The following is a 15,932-nucleotide window of genomic DNA, read 5'->3' on the forward strand; positions in this document are numbered from 1 at the left end:
TGACGCTGAAATAGTCACCTTACAGGGTCCCTGACAATTTGATCAAATACTCCTCACTTTGTGACGAAGTGCTGCATTCACCGTTTCCTCACAGAATCAAATTGACACACACAGCCCTCTCAGGGGAATGAGTGTTTCTACCTCTGGCTCCATGTTTAAAGCCCAGAAGTGTAACAGGTCAATCACTGCCAGCCAAGAATAGCCCTTCGCAGCACACGGGCTGGGGCTGGGAAAGAAGAAAGAAGCGTTTCTGAGTGCACATTGTTGGTGCACTGTGAACCTTCAGTGAGAATCCAATCACAAATTCATAAATGATTTGCCACATTACATCCTCACCTGTCTGCTTCAACGCAAGCTATAATGACCAAGCAACACAGGCTTGGTGCCCTGAGCATCATCCCATCTTACAGCCTGCTCAAAGGCAGTGCTCCTCTTTCCTTCATGTCCAGCATATCACACAACTTGTCGTTGTACAATGGGAGAGCATCACATGGTGCAAAACCTTCCAATTGTTGCAAATGTCCATTTTGGATTACACAACAAGAAAAGTGAAGCAAAACCCAACAAAAAGAAGCTGAATTTGTGCCTGGCAGTGAATCGGGCCGGCTTGCCTTTCAAGCAGCAACAAATTTACACTCAACAAATGGTCACCTCTCAAATGAGATCCATTGGAATCCTGCATTCATAAAATCCTCACCAACTCTTCAGTATCCATTCAAAATCAGACTTACATTTCATTGATATTGAGGATGTAATGTTTCAATCTCATCATATTTTTCCAGCTGATTCTACAGTGCCAATGTCATTCAGGGACTGGCAGGTCTCTGTTCTCTATTTCTAACACCCAGACACTGGTGTCGTCATGGCAGAGGGGTTTCATCCACATTGGGGGAATAACCCCCAAAGTTTCCAACTGTTCTACAGGAGATTACCCAACGTACTGTTTCTGTTTCCCAGACAGAGCATTGCGATGGTCCTCACTGGTTCAGTCTCTGGGTAACAACTCCAGTGACTCTCCTTCCATATTAAGCATTAAGGTGGGAGCATTGCCTTCAGCATTGTGGGTGGGGGTTAGCAGAGTTGGTGCAGGGTGTCAGCCCCTTTGATCTTCTCAACGATGAAACCCAGCATGATTCACCAGGCTCACTCATCATCAACCACATCCTGGGAAGTACAAAGCCCCATGCCAGGCAGTTCACCAGAGTGACCCTCACCTTGGAATTGAAACTCGCTCCCAGTTACTCAATCACAGCTCATGTCTCCCAGACTTGTCTCTCTGTCAGTTGAGTTCCCTTTTCTGCTTGAAATTGGCCACATTACTTGTTTATTTGGGTCTTTTGGAAACAGAGCAGAGGGTGTCCTTCTCCTGCACATCCAGGAATTCATATCCTGGCTCCGTAATTATTCAGCACTCACAACAGGAGGGCAATTTGCAAATAAAAAACAAAATATTAATGAATATCCTACATTGAAATGCAGAAGTAATTTTTACAAAAGAAATCAATTTCTGTCAAAAACTGTTTGTTGACATTGTCTATCTTTGGAGAATGGGCCAATTGTGTTTCACCTGAGAATGGAAAGAGAAGGCAGCAGCGGAATTGGCAGATTCCAGATGCAGCTCAGGGTTTGCCCTTTCGGTCCATTGCTCATTTGTTTTCCGTTTCGTGATGTTCTGTTGTTAAATTGTTAAAGTTGTATTTATCCTGCTTACATAGAGAATGGTGGTGATGACATCAGAGCATTGGAACAGATGAGGGCGCGGACCGGAGCTGGACGGACAGCGGTCGGGCGGCCACTGCAGAGTGGACCGTGAGTAGAGCAGAGTGGTCTGTGGGCTGGAAGCTGGAGCAGGGAGTCAATGGCGGACAGACTGGGGCCTGTTAGAGCCAGCCTGTCACAGATGGTCGTCAACGGATTGTGAGCCCATTGTGGGGACGGCCCAACATTGAGAGGTGATGGGGGGAGGCCGCACGCGGGAAGCCCCCAGTGTGGAGTGACTACCGGCTACAGAAGGACTGTCATCTTTCTTTTTAACTTTATTTCTTTATTTCCCTCATATATTCTACAAAGAATTGTAATGAACAACTTATCACCTTTTTCTTTACTTCTCTATTTTTGTAACTGGCCTGTTTTTGTGCCTAAGATTTGCAACCATGTACTTTGTACTTAAGATGACTGCATGCTTGGTGACATTATACATTTTTCACTGTACTCCTGTGCTTTTGTACTTAAGTACATGTAACAATGAAACGAAATTCTAATTCTAATTCAGCATAAATCATAAGCTTGGATCACCATTACCCATAGCACCTCATTCATTCACAATCTTGAGTTCAGAATTTTCTGTTCCTTCAATGAAAATTAATTTTGAGCCTCTGTTGAACATAACTAACAGGAGATTAATTCGTTCAGGGTCAGTTTTCACCGTCTGGCTTACTGCAGTTTCAAAAGCTGCCTTCTATATCCTCTTCCTCATTTACGTTCTCATAGGCATTGCACTACACACTCCTGTGCTTAAACAAAGGAGAACACGATAAAATGAGGGAGGAGTTGGCTAAAGTAGACTCAAAGCAATGTCTCCATGGGGGGTGGGGGGACAGTTGAGGAACAGTGGACGACTTTCAAAGTTCTCCGAAAAAGTATATACCAGCAAAAAGGAAGGACTGTAGGAAAAAGTACAATCAGCCACGGAGCGAGGGGGTTTATCAAATTGAAAGACAAGGCATACAAAATGGCAAAGATCAGTGGGAAACTGGAAGACTGGGAAAACTTTAAACGTCAACAGAAAGCCAGAAAGAAAGGCCTTAAAGAATAGTAAGATAAATTACAAGATTAAACCAGCTCAGAATAGAAAGACAGATAGCAGCGGTTTCTGTCATTCAACAAAACAAAATAGAGTAGCTAAGGTAGACAATGGTCCTTTACAGGATGAAAAGGGGGATTTAACAGTGGGAAATGAGGAATTAGCTGAGATTTTGAACAGGTACTTTGTGTCTGTTTTCACAATGGAGGGCACAAATCACATGCCAGTAATTCATGACAAAGAGACGAAGGTAGGTGAGGACCTAGACATGATCATTTTAACAAAAGAAGTAGTGTTGGGCAACTAATGGAGCTCTTCACCTTGTGGTTAAAACCCTTTCTATCATTTTAGTCAAGAATTGTTACCCACACAAAGAGCTATTCGTCCAAAAAGACCACTGGTTTGGTATTTAATGACATTTAATGGCATTTACTTGGTCATCAACAAGCTTCTCCTATTCCACATCAGTACACAATGTGGCAGCAATTTAAACATTTTTTCTGAAGTGTGTCTCCACAAAGAATCAGTAAATTACATCTATTATTGAAGTTGTTGACTCGCTCGCTGAGCTGGCTTGCTTTTGTTCAGACATTTCATTACAATGTTAGGTGACATCATCAGTGAAGCCTCCAATGAAGCGATGTTATTCTACTCCGCTTGGAATTTATACTGTTTGGTCTGTTATGGCGAGTAATATAATTTCCAGCTTTGATCTGTATGGGTTTGTATATCGAGTTTTGAGAAGATTTGTAGCTCAGGTTGAGGTTCTGGATGTGAGTTTGCTCGCTGAGCGGGAAGGTTAGTTTTCTTCGTTTTGTCACCATTCTAGGTAACATCATCAGTCAGCCTCTGATGAAGCGCTGGTGTTATGTCCTGCTTTCTATTTATCTGTTTAGGATATCATAGGATATTATAGGATATTATCCTAAACAGATAAATAGAAAGCGGGACATAACACCAGCGCTTCGTCGGAGGCTCACTGATGATGTTACCTAGAATGGTGACGAAACGTCTGAAAACTAACCTTCAGCTCAGCGAGCAAACTCACATCCATGGTTTGTATATGTGGTCCAAATCTGTGTTTTTGTTGATTGAAGTATGAGTTGAGAACCATGCCTCTAGGAATTCCTTTGCATGTCTATGTTTGGCTTGGACTACTATGGTTACATTGTCCCAGTTAAACTGATGACCTTCATTGTCTGAGTGCACCAATATTAAGGAGAATTTGTTGTGCCGTTTTGCTGTCAGCTGATGTTTGTGTATTCTGATGGCTAGTTTCCTTCCCGATGTAATGTTTGTAGCAGTCGTTGCATGGTATTTTGTAAACCACATTGGTTCTGCATGCTGTGGGAATGGGATCTTTAATCCTTGTGAGTGTATGTTATAGATTGACTATGGGTTTGTGGGCCACCATGATTTCTACTGGCCTTAGGAATCTTGTTTTCAGTTCTGGTATGTTCCTGATGTAGGGCAATGTGGCCAGCGTGTTGTGGCATACTGTATCCTCCTGTTGTTATCTGTTTAGTAGGCATCTGCGGGTGAAGTTGTGGAGATGCGAAGATTTTGACTAGGTGCTCTTCCCCTTTCCTGTGTAGTGCCGGAGTGTTGCAGTGCGTCGTGGTCCATTTAAATAGTGCCCTAACGCAGCTTTGTTTGTGGATGTTGGGGTGGTTGCTGCGGAAGTTCAGGATTTGATCAGTGTGGGTTGCTTCTTTGTATACTGAAGTTGGGAACTCCCATTTGGTCAGATACTCATCTCTAACATCCAGTAATGGACGTTGATTGTTGTTTTTTCCCTTCTGTTGTTGATGAGTTGTTGGGTCTCTTCCATTTGTTGTACGCATTTGCTTTCCCGTATTTCAATGTACTAAAGGTCACAGGTTTGGAAGGTACTGTCACATGCACCACCACTTGGTGAGTTCCTGCAATACATCTTGTAACCTGGTAGACGATAGATATTGGGGGCACTATGCATTGAGGATTGAATGTTGAAGATGGTGGAAATGGTGCCGTTTAACTGAGAAATGGATGACACCAAGTTGCTTCTTTGTTGCGGGAGCTGCACCCATCCAGGGAAGTGGGAAATATTCCATTATACACCTGACATGGGCCTTCCATAATGTGGACAGGCTCTGGGGTGTCAGGAGGAGAGTTATCTCCTAGGATCAATACATGTGGAGGAAGTATCTCTCACTGCAACTGCTGGATGTCTGTGTTTTGAAGCTGGAGTGATGCCTGAGGACACCGTGGAGCATCCATGACACTATCAGTATTGCGGATAGCCGTATAGAGAGATGGTTCCCTCTGCTGCCTGAGGCTCTAGAGACAGGGTGGGGATAGATGACCAGCAGAAAGAAAAAGCAGGTTGCGTTGGGGTTTTGGGGGAATGGGACTGGGCCTGCGGGTATGGGGCTAAATCAGCCCAGTGGTGCGCAGACCTGTTCATTCTCTCTGCTCCCACACCCTACCCCACCCACACTAGCACCGTCCAATTCCCATTCCGAAGTCACACCTGTCCTCTGTACGTGCATAGTGTGGACTTTGCACATGATGGAACAAGCAGAGGATCTGGAACTGTGTGCATGCACATTCCTGAGTGAGTGCACACTCGCATTTGTCCTGCATTTCCACTATCAGCGCAGGCTGCCTTGGCTTGTTTATTGATGATGACATGTTTTTCAGCAGAATTAGGAGCTTATGCTTTTAGTAACAGACAGGAAATAAGACCTCTCAGGGTGACTAACACCTCGCACAATCTCAATAATCACATCTGCAGACCCTGGAAGACCCTCCTGGCAGCAATTCTCCACAACAAAACAAACGGGCAGGTGTTGAGCTGCGCTTTCTGTTGTAAGAATATCTGCAGCTAACAAGGAGCACTGGCACAACCAGTGAAGAAATGGTCCGATCTTATCCCTCTTCAGCAGGGATTTGAAGAGAGGAATTTTCAAAGGACTGACTTGCTGTTATCATCTACCTCACAGGAATTCCTCACGACTTTTATTGGAATCTTCCTTCCTTGAGATCACTCAGAGATGGGTGAGTGATAACAAGCGCCAATCTGAACATTGCAAGGAAAAGAAAATGCAGAGGCTGGTTCTATTCATTTGTTTGGTGCTCGGTGAGTGACAGCCCGAGCTGGCTATTTGGAAAGTCTATATTGGTTTACACTTTGCATACCTGCGATTCAGCCATGATGTTTAAATACTCAGGGACACATACATGCACAGAACAGTCAGGAAAATGTTTGGGTCAAGTCTTGTCCTTATTTTATCTATACTACTACATCTCAGAAATATTTAACAATATGTGTGCTATTTATGGTGACTGTCAAAATATAGGTCCTCATTTTGTTTCTCACAAGAACCACAAATAAAATATTTCATCTGTGAAAAGTGCTATCCAATGGAGACTGAATGCTGCAGCGATAACAATGTCTGTAAGAGAACATTCCCTGAGTTTGCAGATGTTTCTGATCTTTAAAGTGCAGCTGGTGAAATATTGATGCTCAGACAATGTCACTGCTCCTCAATGACACACATTTTATGCACAGCGCTCCATCAATAAGGAATCTTTTCATACCAGTCTTTCGTCCCAAAGAAATAAATTTGTCACTTTTGCATCCACTCCAAATTATTCTAATGAGTTTAGCTGCAGTGAAGTTTTTGATGGATAACTTTCATGGGCCAACTTCAGAAATAGCTGAAGACTTTGCTATTTGACCTCTTCAAGAATGCTCCATCATTGAGCAACATTAAGGCTCCCTCAACACCACTTGCCTGAGCAAGACCCATTTCTCTGATCAAAAAAGATTCACTCGCCAGTACACTGAATATATTTAAAGCTCATTGTCTACAGTTCTCTTGGTTCGAGAATTTGAAAGGTTCCCAACCTTCGAGTGACAGCGTTTCTCCTCATCTTCTTCCAAATGCCTGACTCCCATTTTTGAGACTGTGATTCTGTGTTCCACAGGGAAATGTATGTCTAACGTGGGCCCAATCAAACCCCCTAACCCTGGGGTCTTTATATATTTCAATGAGATCACCATCATTCCTTTAAATCCCAGGGAAAATTGATATGGCCAGAGAAGAATAAAGTCATGGAAGTCCAGACCAAAGAAAAAAGTCCTTTATTCCTTGGATCCTGCACTAGTTTAGAAATAATTTTCCTTCAATTCCCTCCAGACTTCCTGTTCTTACTTCAATATCTCTGGTCAAGAGGCCCTCCATCAAGGGGAAAACATTCTTCCTTTCTGCCTTGTTTGCTCCTCCATAATTTGATACATTTCACTCCTGTCCCTTCTCAATCACCATTGTACCAAGCAAACAAACCTAGTTTATCCAATCTCTTGTCATCACTAAATCTCAAGTTTAAATTCAAACCAAAGGAGATGTACAGTCTATAGTCTAACTATTGGTGCAAAAGATAGAGATAACCTTCGTTTGGGAAATGAAGATGTAGGATCGTTTGGATGGAGATGAGGAATAATTTGGGTAAAGAATTCACTTGTGGGAATGACTTACAAATCCCTGAAGAGTAACTCTGATGTAAGGTGTATTTAAGGATAAATGGGTGCTTGTGATAAATAGATGGCAATAACTGAGAGTAATTGCCATCTGTTCAATGAGGGGTTTGTCCAGCATTTTTGAGACAGTCTCTTACAGCGACACATTCTGGCACCATCCAGATAGTTAGTCTTTGGTAAGAAAGTGTGAAGCTGGATCAACACAGCAGGCCAAGCAGTGAGTACAATCTGACTGAATTTTATATCCCATTTGAAACGTTGAGGTTTTGTTCTAAGATTGTTATTTTAAACTTTCAATATGGGCAACTGTATGGACATGATAGCTCAGCTTTCTGAAGTGAACTGGGATGTAAGGTTAGCAACTAAATCAGAAGAAGCTGTGACACACACTACAAGGGATATTTCAGAATGCTCAGAATGAAGAGATGCACATGAAAAGTTCCAAGTGGAGGATCTACATTTCCATGGTCACCTCGACGTATTCAGTAACTGCTCAGAAAAATACAGTCTCAGAGAGAAAATATACTTCTTTCTAAACCTTGTGTTTAATGTGAACTGAAAGCAAGCTAATTTTCTTCAGTGGTGATAAATCTGTCATTAAGCGGCACAGTATAAACAATTTTCTAATACAATGCAATGAACAGCTTAGAGGCATTTGCTTGCTGACCACTACTGGTCAATGTTTCACAGGGATTCTTACTTTCATTTTATTTGAAAGAAAACTCTTCATAGAAGTACCAATAAGAATCAGACAAAACTGATTCTGATATCATGCAACTATTTTGAAATTTGTACTTCAAAGCTGATGGTAATATCACATACCATCCTGACATGGAACTATATTACCATTCCTTCACTGCTGATAAGTCAAAATCCCAGAACTGCTGAATATTATTTAAATTTTGACCAATGCAAAAATCCAAGAGGGATCAAGTTGTTTTGCATGAGTTACATGGAGTTAGAACGCAGGTACCAACACATGATTAAGCAGGCTAATACAATGCTATTCTTTATTACAAGAGGAATTGAATATAAAAGTGAGGACATTGTGCTTCAATGATGAAAGACATTGTCCCTGAGGGATCACTATTTTAAAATTAGATATCACTTTTTTTAATATCGAGATGGAAAAATTTTTTCTCCAGAGAACTGTCTGTCACAGGAGGAGGTGTAGGTGGGTAGATATTTGTGAGACAAGTGTCAAAGATTATCAGGGTAAACGAAAACGTCGGATTGAAACTTAAGTGTCTCGGCCATGATCTTCTGAATGGCATAGCAAGCTTCAAGGGATGAATATTCTACTTCTGCTTTGTCATTGCAGATTACAGTTCCAAATTTATATGTTCATATGCTTGTTTCAAATAGAGTGCAGAGTTTCCTGTGTGTGCAGCGGTAAAACTTATTAGAATGCATTTATTTCTATTAACAGCTTAATTCTTGCTCAATTTCTGAAAAGTTCACTTGTCAGCTTCAATTTCTCTGTGGACAAAGGAGAAGGTAACAGGAATTGTGGGAAGATCAATCACAATAGATTGTAACTACAACACAAGGCACAAGGACAACATGAAATACTGGTGTCATAGCAGGACCACGCACTGCTCATATTTGGTGAGAATGACTGATCCAGGTGGGCAGTGATGGAGAACGTCAATCAAAGATAACAAGACACAAGGAGTATTTGTTGTTACCATGGAGGGTCTTCACATGGAAGATGCAGGATGGTACAGCCTGTGGTATTGATCGAACAGCTGGTGATGAATTACGTGCTGTGAACCTCAAAGTATCGCACGGTACATTTTACGTCTTTTTTTATTAATCTCGACTGAAATATCTGACGTATGTTTTATCTGGGAGGAACCATGAAGCCTTTAATACCCCAAGGTGTTGCAGCAGAGCTCATATTTGTTGGTAGGAAGATATGTAGAGGGGGAGACCATTCAACCTATTGGGCCTGTCCCGCTATATAACACAACCATGGCTGATCAAACACTTCAGTATCTGTAAGGCACACTATCCTCTTGATTCTTGATACAAATAATAATCAAACATTTATCAAGATTTATTTTAAATATATGGCATAAAATCTAGTGAGCCTATGATACACTCCTTCCATGTCAAAAATATCTTTCCTGAGGTAAGCTGATCGAAACCGCACAAGTACTCCAGGTGCGGTCTAACCAAGATCCTACACAATAAGTGAAGCAAGAATTTTTGATACTCAAATCCTCTTGTAATAAAAGCTACCATTCCTGCAGCCTTCCAAATAACTTGCTGCACCTGCATGTTAGCCTTCAGTATCTTATTAACAAAGGCACCCAAGTCTCATTATTCATCCTTACTTTCCAACTTCTCATCATTTAAAAAATACTCTGCTCATCTGTTCTTCCTACCAAAGTGGATAACCTCACATTTGTTCACATTACATTCCATCAGCCAAATTCTTGCCTAATCATTAAGCCTGTCCAAGTTCTCATGAAGATGTTTTGCATCTTACAACATATAATCCGCATTTTCTTGTAGTATCTGCAAATTTGGAAATGTTAAGTTTAGTCCCTGTCTCCAAATCATTGCTATACACTGAAACAAACTCGGGATCAAGTACTGATCCTTCCCTAACCATACTAGCCATGGCCTGCCAACATGGGAATGCTTCATTTATTGCTACAGTCTGTTTTCTGTCCGTTCACCAATCATCAATCCATGCCATTACTTTATGTCTTCTACTATGTGCTTCAACATTGCAAATCAAACTCCTGTGGGGTCCTCCTCAAAACCCTTTTCAAAATTCAAATGTACTCCATCCATGAATGTCCATTTGTCAATTTTGTGAGTAACATCCTGAAAACTCAAACAAGTTGATAAAACTCATTTCTCCATTCACAAATTCATGGAGACTATACACCATCAAATCATTTTTATCTGAAGTGTCCATTTGTCACATTCTTTATGATAGATTCTGGCATTTAACTTACAACTGATGTAGGCTGACAGATCAGTTCTGAGGAAGGTTTATTGGACATGAATAGCCACCTCTGTTTTTTGCCTTCACAGATGATGCTAGACCTGCTGAGCTTTTCCAACAACTTATTTTTCGTTCCTGATTTACAGCTTCCACAGTTCTTTCTTCCTTAACTATTTCTCCCCTTTCTCTTTCCATTAGTAAACAGGTGACATTTGCAAGCTTCCAGTCTGAAGAAATCATTCTACAATATTTGGGAATATAATTAGCAATGCATCATCTATCTCCACTGACACATCTGGCAACACTTTAGAATATAGACTATCAGCTGATGGGGATTTATCAATTCTATGAATTTCTCCTGCAGAAGCTTTCAATTTAATGTTTTCTTTGTTAGGTATAAGCCTATTGTTTTAATCTCATTAGTATTTAACTTTCTGTTCTCAACTACAGTTCATCTGGTTTATTTTGAGCGGAATATTTTGTTTCTGTAAGCCATGAAATGGGTCTTTATGACTGTCCGTTGCCTTTATACTATCCTGCCTTTTTAATTCTGCCAATGTGTGCCTGTCTCATTCATAACTTTCCCAATTCAACCGTCCTTCAGTTTGAAATACCTCATTTCCAGGCATAATGTACAATTCTGTCATATTCTGAACATTCATCCCTGAAGGTTCTTTTACAGCAAGGTCATTAATTAGCTGTTTCCCATAACATTATAGTACATTCAAAATAACCTGTGCTCTCGTCAGGTCGTCAACATGCTGCTCCACAAAACCAATCATGGTCATGGTAGCTTAGAGTATCACAAGTTTTGGGAGCAACACAGCAGTTCTCAGGATTTGTGGAAGCCAGCCAAACCCACTGACATCCATTTTGGAGGCATAGAATACTCCAGCAAGCAATGTGGCCCTTTGTCCCATCATGCCCATGCTGGTCCCATGTACCAGCACTTCACCTGTAAGTCTTGTGGGGTCTGGCACTTCAAGTGATCACTTGAAAAGATTCTAAGTTTTCTACAGGATTGCAGTCTGTGAGTGAGGTAATCCCATGAGAGGGTGATTTAATTAAAGACTGTTAACTCTGAAGTCATGCAACATTAAGATGATATTTGGATAGCAACTGTGGAGATTCCAAAATGAAAAAAAATTGGATAAAAGATAGAAATGATGAAATTAGCAGAATATTTGATATTTAGATCCTCAGTCAGTATCTCATCATTTGCTTCTTTCTCAATGAACCTGTGTCTGTTCTGATAATTCAGTTTTTATCACCATCAAATATCTCGTGTTTTGAGAACTCAGATTCTACCTCCTGTGAGTCTGCCCAGGGATCCCTTCCCATTCGGTACAAATGGCATGAACAGATATCATCTGAAGATACAAAGATTTTTGAGATCAATAAGCTGCATCTAAAATGTCAATTATTTAAACTGTAACTTCATTGATTTTACTGCACAGCATCAAATACTCAGGGAGAAAACTCCAGTGAAATGGTGAATGTATCAGTCATCTACAAACCAGAGAAGAACTGCACTTTTGTGGCACAAATTGGGAGCTGTGGTAAATATTATTTTTAGATTCTTCAAGTGTCGTTGTGTTTTTCAAAGAATATCTGCATTAGTCAGATATAATATATCTTCTCCCTTGTGAATACATCTCTCCCAGACCAAATGAGCTTATGTTCTAAAAGCAGTCAATTTAACCGGGTTTCCTTGAGTTAATAAAGAGTGAGTTTGTTTGTTAATAAACCAGAATATTAATACTGCAACACACATACATAGAGATTTAGAATATGAAGTGAAACCAAAGAATAGTAGTTCGTTAAAGATGTACAGTTCAGCCTCTGAGTTGTTTCTAAAGAGTGGGTAGTAGAACATTACAGCCATTTTCGTGAACATTACTTGTTGGACTGAACAGTTGATTGACATTCTTGGCTTTGTAGATTGTTTGAAATTATTTTTTCCTAGTCCCTTTTGACAGAGGCAGGCGCGCTTCACTCTAAGTAAGAAAGAGTTTTATGCCCCTCTGTATGTACAGTGCAGGATTGTTTAAAGACTGTTCTCAAAGCTGTGACTTTTGTATAGTTGCATTGTAGCCATAGTTAAATCAGCATTTTGACCCATTTATAGAAAGAATCAGTCCACGAAACCCTCGGGTATGAACCCATGACCAAAGGAAATCAAAAGATCAATATTCAACATTATATATCACATGACAATGGAAATGACATAAAGATTAAACCATTAATCCCCTCCCCAGTCTGCCAAAAAAGTCCTTGGGGCCCATTTGCGAAGAGAGGCCTCTTGGTTGACTGCAACTGAGAATCAGAATAAATTGAACATTTTCCCCATTTCTCCATAGGAATTGAATTTAACTGTGAAGCTTCTCCGACAATGTCACCAGCAACTTCAACAACATCATCAAAAACTTCAAGAACATCACCAACAAATTCAAGAACAACACTGACAAATACAACGATTGCACCAACTATTTCAACTACAGATTCAACCATATTTTCAAGGCCTGTGAATGCCAGTGAAAGGTACAATTGCCAATGTTTCCATCGGTATTGCTATCAAGTGAGAATAAATGATTAAGTATCTTGTCACAACTGTTTGCAAAAGCTAGCTTCCTACCCCAGTGTCTAATTTATCAGAATGGTTAAGATGGCTGAATTTGCACCATGTTATTTTATGAGCTCATTGCCAGTGGTATAACTGCTGTGAGGGTGGTGAGGTAAGAGTGGGACATAAAAGCATTTGGATGAGCATTTGAAGTGTCATAGCAGACAGAACTATGGGCTTATGGTGTGCGAAATTGGGATTAGTGTAGATAGCAATGTGTTTTTGGCAATACAGAATCAATGGGCCAAAGGCCCTCTTCTGTACTGTATGATACCATGATAAATATTTCCAATTTGTTGATCCTCACATACTGCTGGTTTTAGTCTTCACCTTAATTACTTCACTTTAACCCTATCACATGGAATGGTCATTGTCACACTCCCGCATTGCCATCTTTCATTAACCTTGCCTGTTCTGGGAATGGCTCTGAAAGAAAAGTTGCATTCTTTTTCATTTTGTCCATCTCATTTATCTTTATATTACAGAGAGATTCCAAACTGAGAGTTGGGGAGTGCTCTCTGCTTCGAGCTGGTTGCCAATTAGTTGCCAGCTGGTGCGCCAGAGCAGATTGGGGTGAAGGGCCTGTATTGTGCTGAACTGTTCTATGTTCTATGTTCTACGTTCTATGATAGTTTGAGTATTCTTAAGTCCTGAGGGGCATCTCACAATTGCTACCTGACCCCAAGAGCATTGCTTCCCTTAGGTGACCAGTTTGTAATGTTCTTAACATATAAAATTATGCCCAATGTTACAATTAATTGTGGACATGTCAGTGAACATTGCTTTATTTTACTGGAAAAGCTCAACAGGCCTGGCAGCATCTGTGAAGAAAAAAAATCAGTTAATGTTAACAATGGTTTCTTTCTTGACAGATGTTGCAAGACCTGCTGAGCTTTTCCAGCAACTTCTGTTTTTGTTCCTGATTTACAGCATCTACAGTTCTTTTGATTTTTATTACTGTATCTTTATTTGATAATCACACCATTGTCTTTTGTGCATAATCTGCGCTTAATCCTTCAGATAAGGTCCCTTCTTTCTGATGCTTTTCTTGTTAAAATATGCTAAAATTGCTGTCCTGGTGATTTGGGCTGTTTCAGTCACGGTGTATACAAGACAATCTAAGGTACAGGTAATGCACTTTGACACATTCCTCCACTGCTTTTAACAATACTGATCACAGATAATGTGAATCAGAACATTCATTGATAGAAATCCTTTCATGGCCCCAGGATGAAACAAAATGTGTTACAGCCAACACTGTAAGCGTGTTACTGTTGTCAAGCAGGAAAATCAAGTTGATCCTCATTCTGGATGGAATTATAATTTTTAAACTTTGTTGCTTCATCCACCCAGAAGGGATCAGTGTTACATCAGTCTAGTCTAATCTCTGATGTATGAAAGTTTCACAGTGTGTTTGGTGGATGTTTTTATAACTTAATGACTTTGTCTTTACGACATCCCAGCCAAACTTAAAAAAGTTATCTTTCAAATATTAGCATCAATTTTTCAACAAAGAGAGAGCGGTGGAGCTTCTAGTGAAAAGGAAGAAGGTAGCTTACATAAGGTGGAGGAAGCTAGGGTCAAGTTCAGCTAGAGAGGATTACATGCAGGCAAGGAAGGAGCTCAAAAATGGTCTGAGGAGAGCCAGGAGGGGGCACGAGAAAGGCTTGGCAGAAGGAATCCGGGAAAACACAAAGGCATTTTACACTTACGTGAGGAATAAGAGAATGGTCAAAGAAAGAGTAGGGCCGATCAGGGATAGCATAGGGAACTTGTGTGTGGAGCCTGAGGAGGTAGGGGAAGCCCTAAATGAGTTTTTTGCTTCTGTCTTTACGAAAGAATCGAACTGTGTAGTGAATGAAACCTTTGAAGAGCAGGTGTGCATGCTGGAATGGATAGAGATAGAGGAAGCTGATGTACTGAAAATTTTGTCAAACATTAAGATTGACAAGTCGCCAGGCCCGGATCAGATTTGTCCTCGGCTGCTTTGGGAAGCGAGAAATGCAATTGCTTCGCCACTTGCGAAGATCTTTGCATCCTCGCTCTCCACTGGAGTCGTACCTGAGGACTGGAGAGAGGCAAATGTAATTCCTCTCTTCAAGAAAGGAAATAGGGAAATCCCCGGCAATTATAGACCGGTAAGTCTCACGTCTGTCGTCTGCAAGGTGTTAGAAAGGATTCTGAGGGATAAGATTTATGACCATCTGGAAGAGCATGGCTTGATCAAATACAGTCAACACGGCTTTGTGAGGGGTAGGTCATGCCTTACAAACCTTATCGAGTTTTTTGAGGATGTGACTAGTAAGGTTGATGAGGGTCGAGCTGTGGATGTGGTGTATATGGACTTCAGTAAGGCATTTGATAAGGTTCCCCATGGAAGGCTCATTCAGAAGGTCAGGAGGAATGGGATACAGGGGAACTTAGCTGCTTGGATACAGAATTGGCTGGCCAACAGAAGACAGCGTGTGGTAGTAGAAGGAAAATATTCTGCCTGGAAGTCAGTGGTGAGTGGGGTTCCACAGGGCTCTGTCCTTGGGCCTCTACTGTTTGTAATTTTTATTAATGACTTGGACGAGGGAATTGAAGGATGGGTCAGCAAGTTTGCAGACGACACAAAGGTCGGAGGTGTCGTTGACAGTGTAGAGGGCTGTTGTAGGCTGCAGCGGGACATTGACAGGATGCAGAGATGGGCTGAGAGGTGGCAGATGGAGTTCAACCTGGATAAATGCGAGGTGATGCATTTTGGAAGGTCGAATTTGAAAGCTGAGTACAGGATTAAGGATAGGATTCTTGGCAGCGTGGAGGAACAGAGGGATCTTGGTGTGCAGATACATAGATCCCTTAAAATGGCCACCCAAGTGGACAGGGTTGTTAAGAAAGCATATGGTGTTTTGGCTTTCATTAACAGGGGGATTGAGTTTAAGAGTCGTGAGATCTTGTTGCAGCTCTATAAAACTTTGGTTAGACCGCACTTGGAATACTGCGTCCAGTTCTGGGCGCCCTATTATAGGAAAGATGT

At 41.0% G+C, this 15,932-nt stretch overlaps 1 pseudogene; it reads left to right on the plus strand.

Annotated features, from left to right (window-relative positions):
- The first annotated feature begins 970 nt into the window (after positions 1–970).
- Positions 971–15,932, plus strand: part of LOC125462656 (polymeric immunoglobulin receptor-like) — a 50,451-nt pseudogene continuing 35,489 nt past the window's right edge.

Source organism: Stegostoma tigrinum, chromosome 21, assembly GCF_030684315.1.
Source record: "Stegostoma tigrinum isolate sSteTig4 chromosome 21, sSteTig4.hap1, whole genome shotgun sequence".
Lineage (NCBI taxonomy): Eukaryota > Metazoa > Chordata > Chondrichthyes > Orectolobiformes > Stegostomatidae > Stegostoma > Stegostoma tigrinum.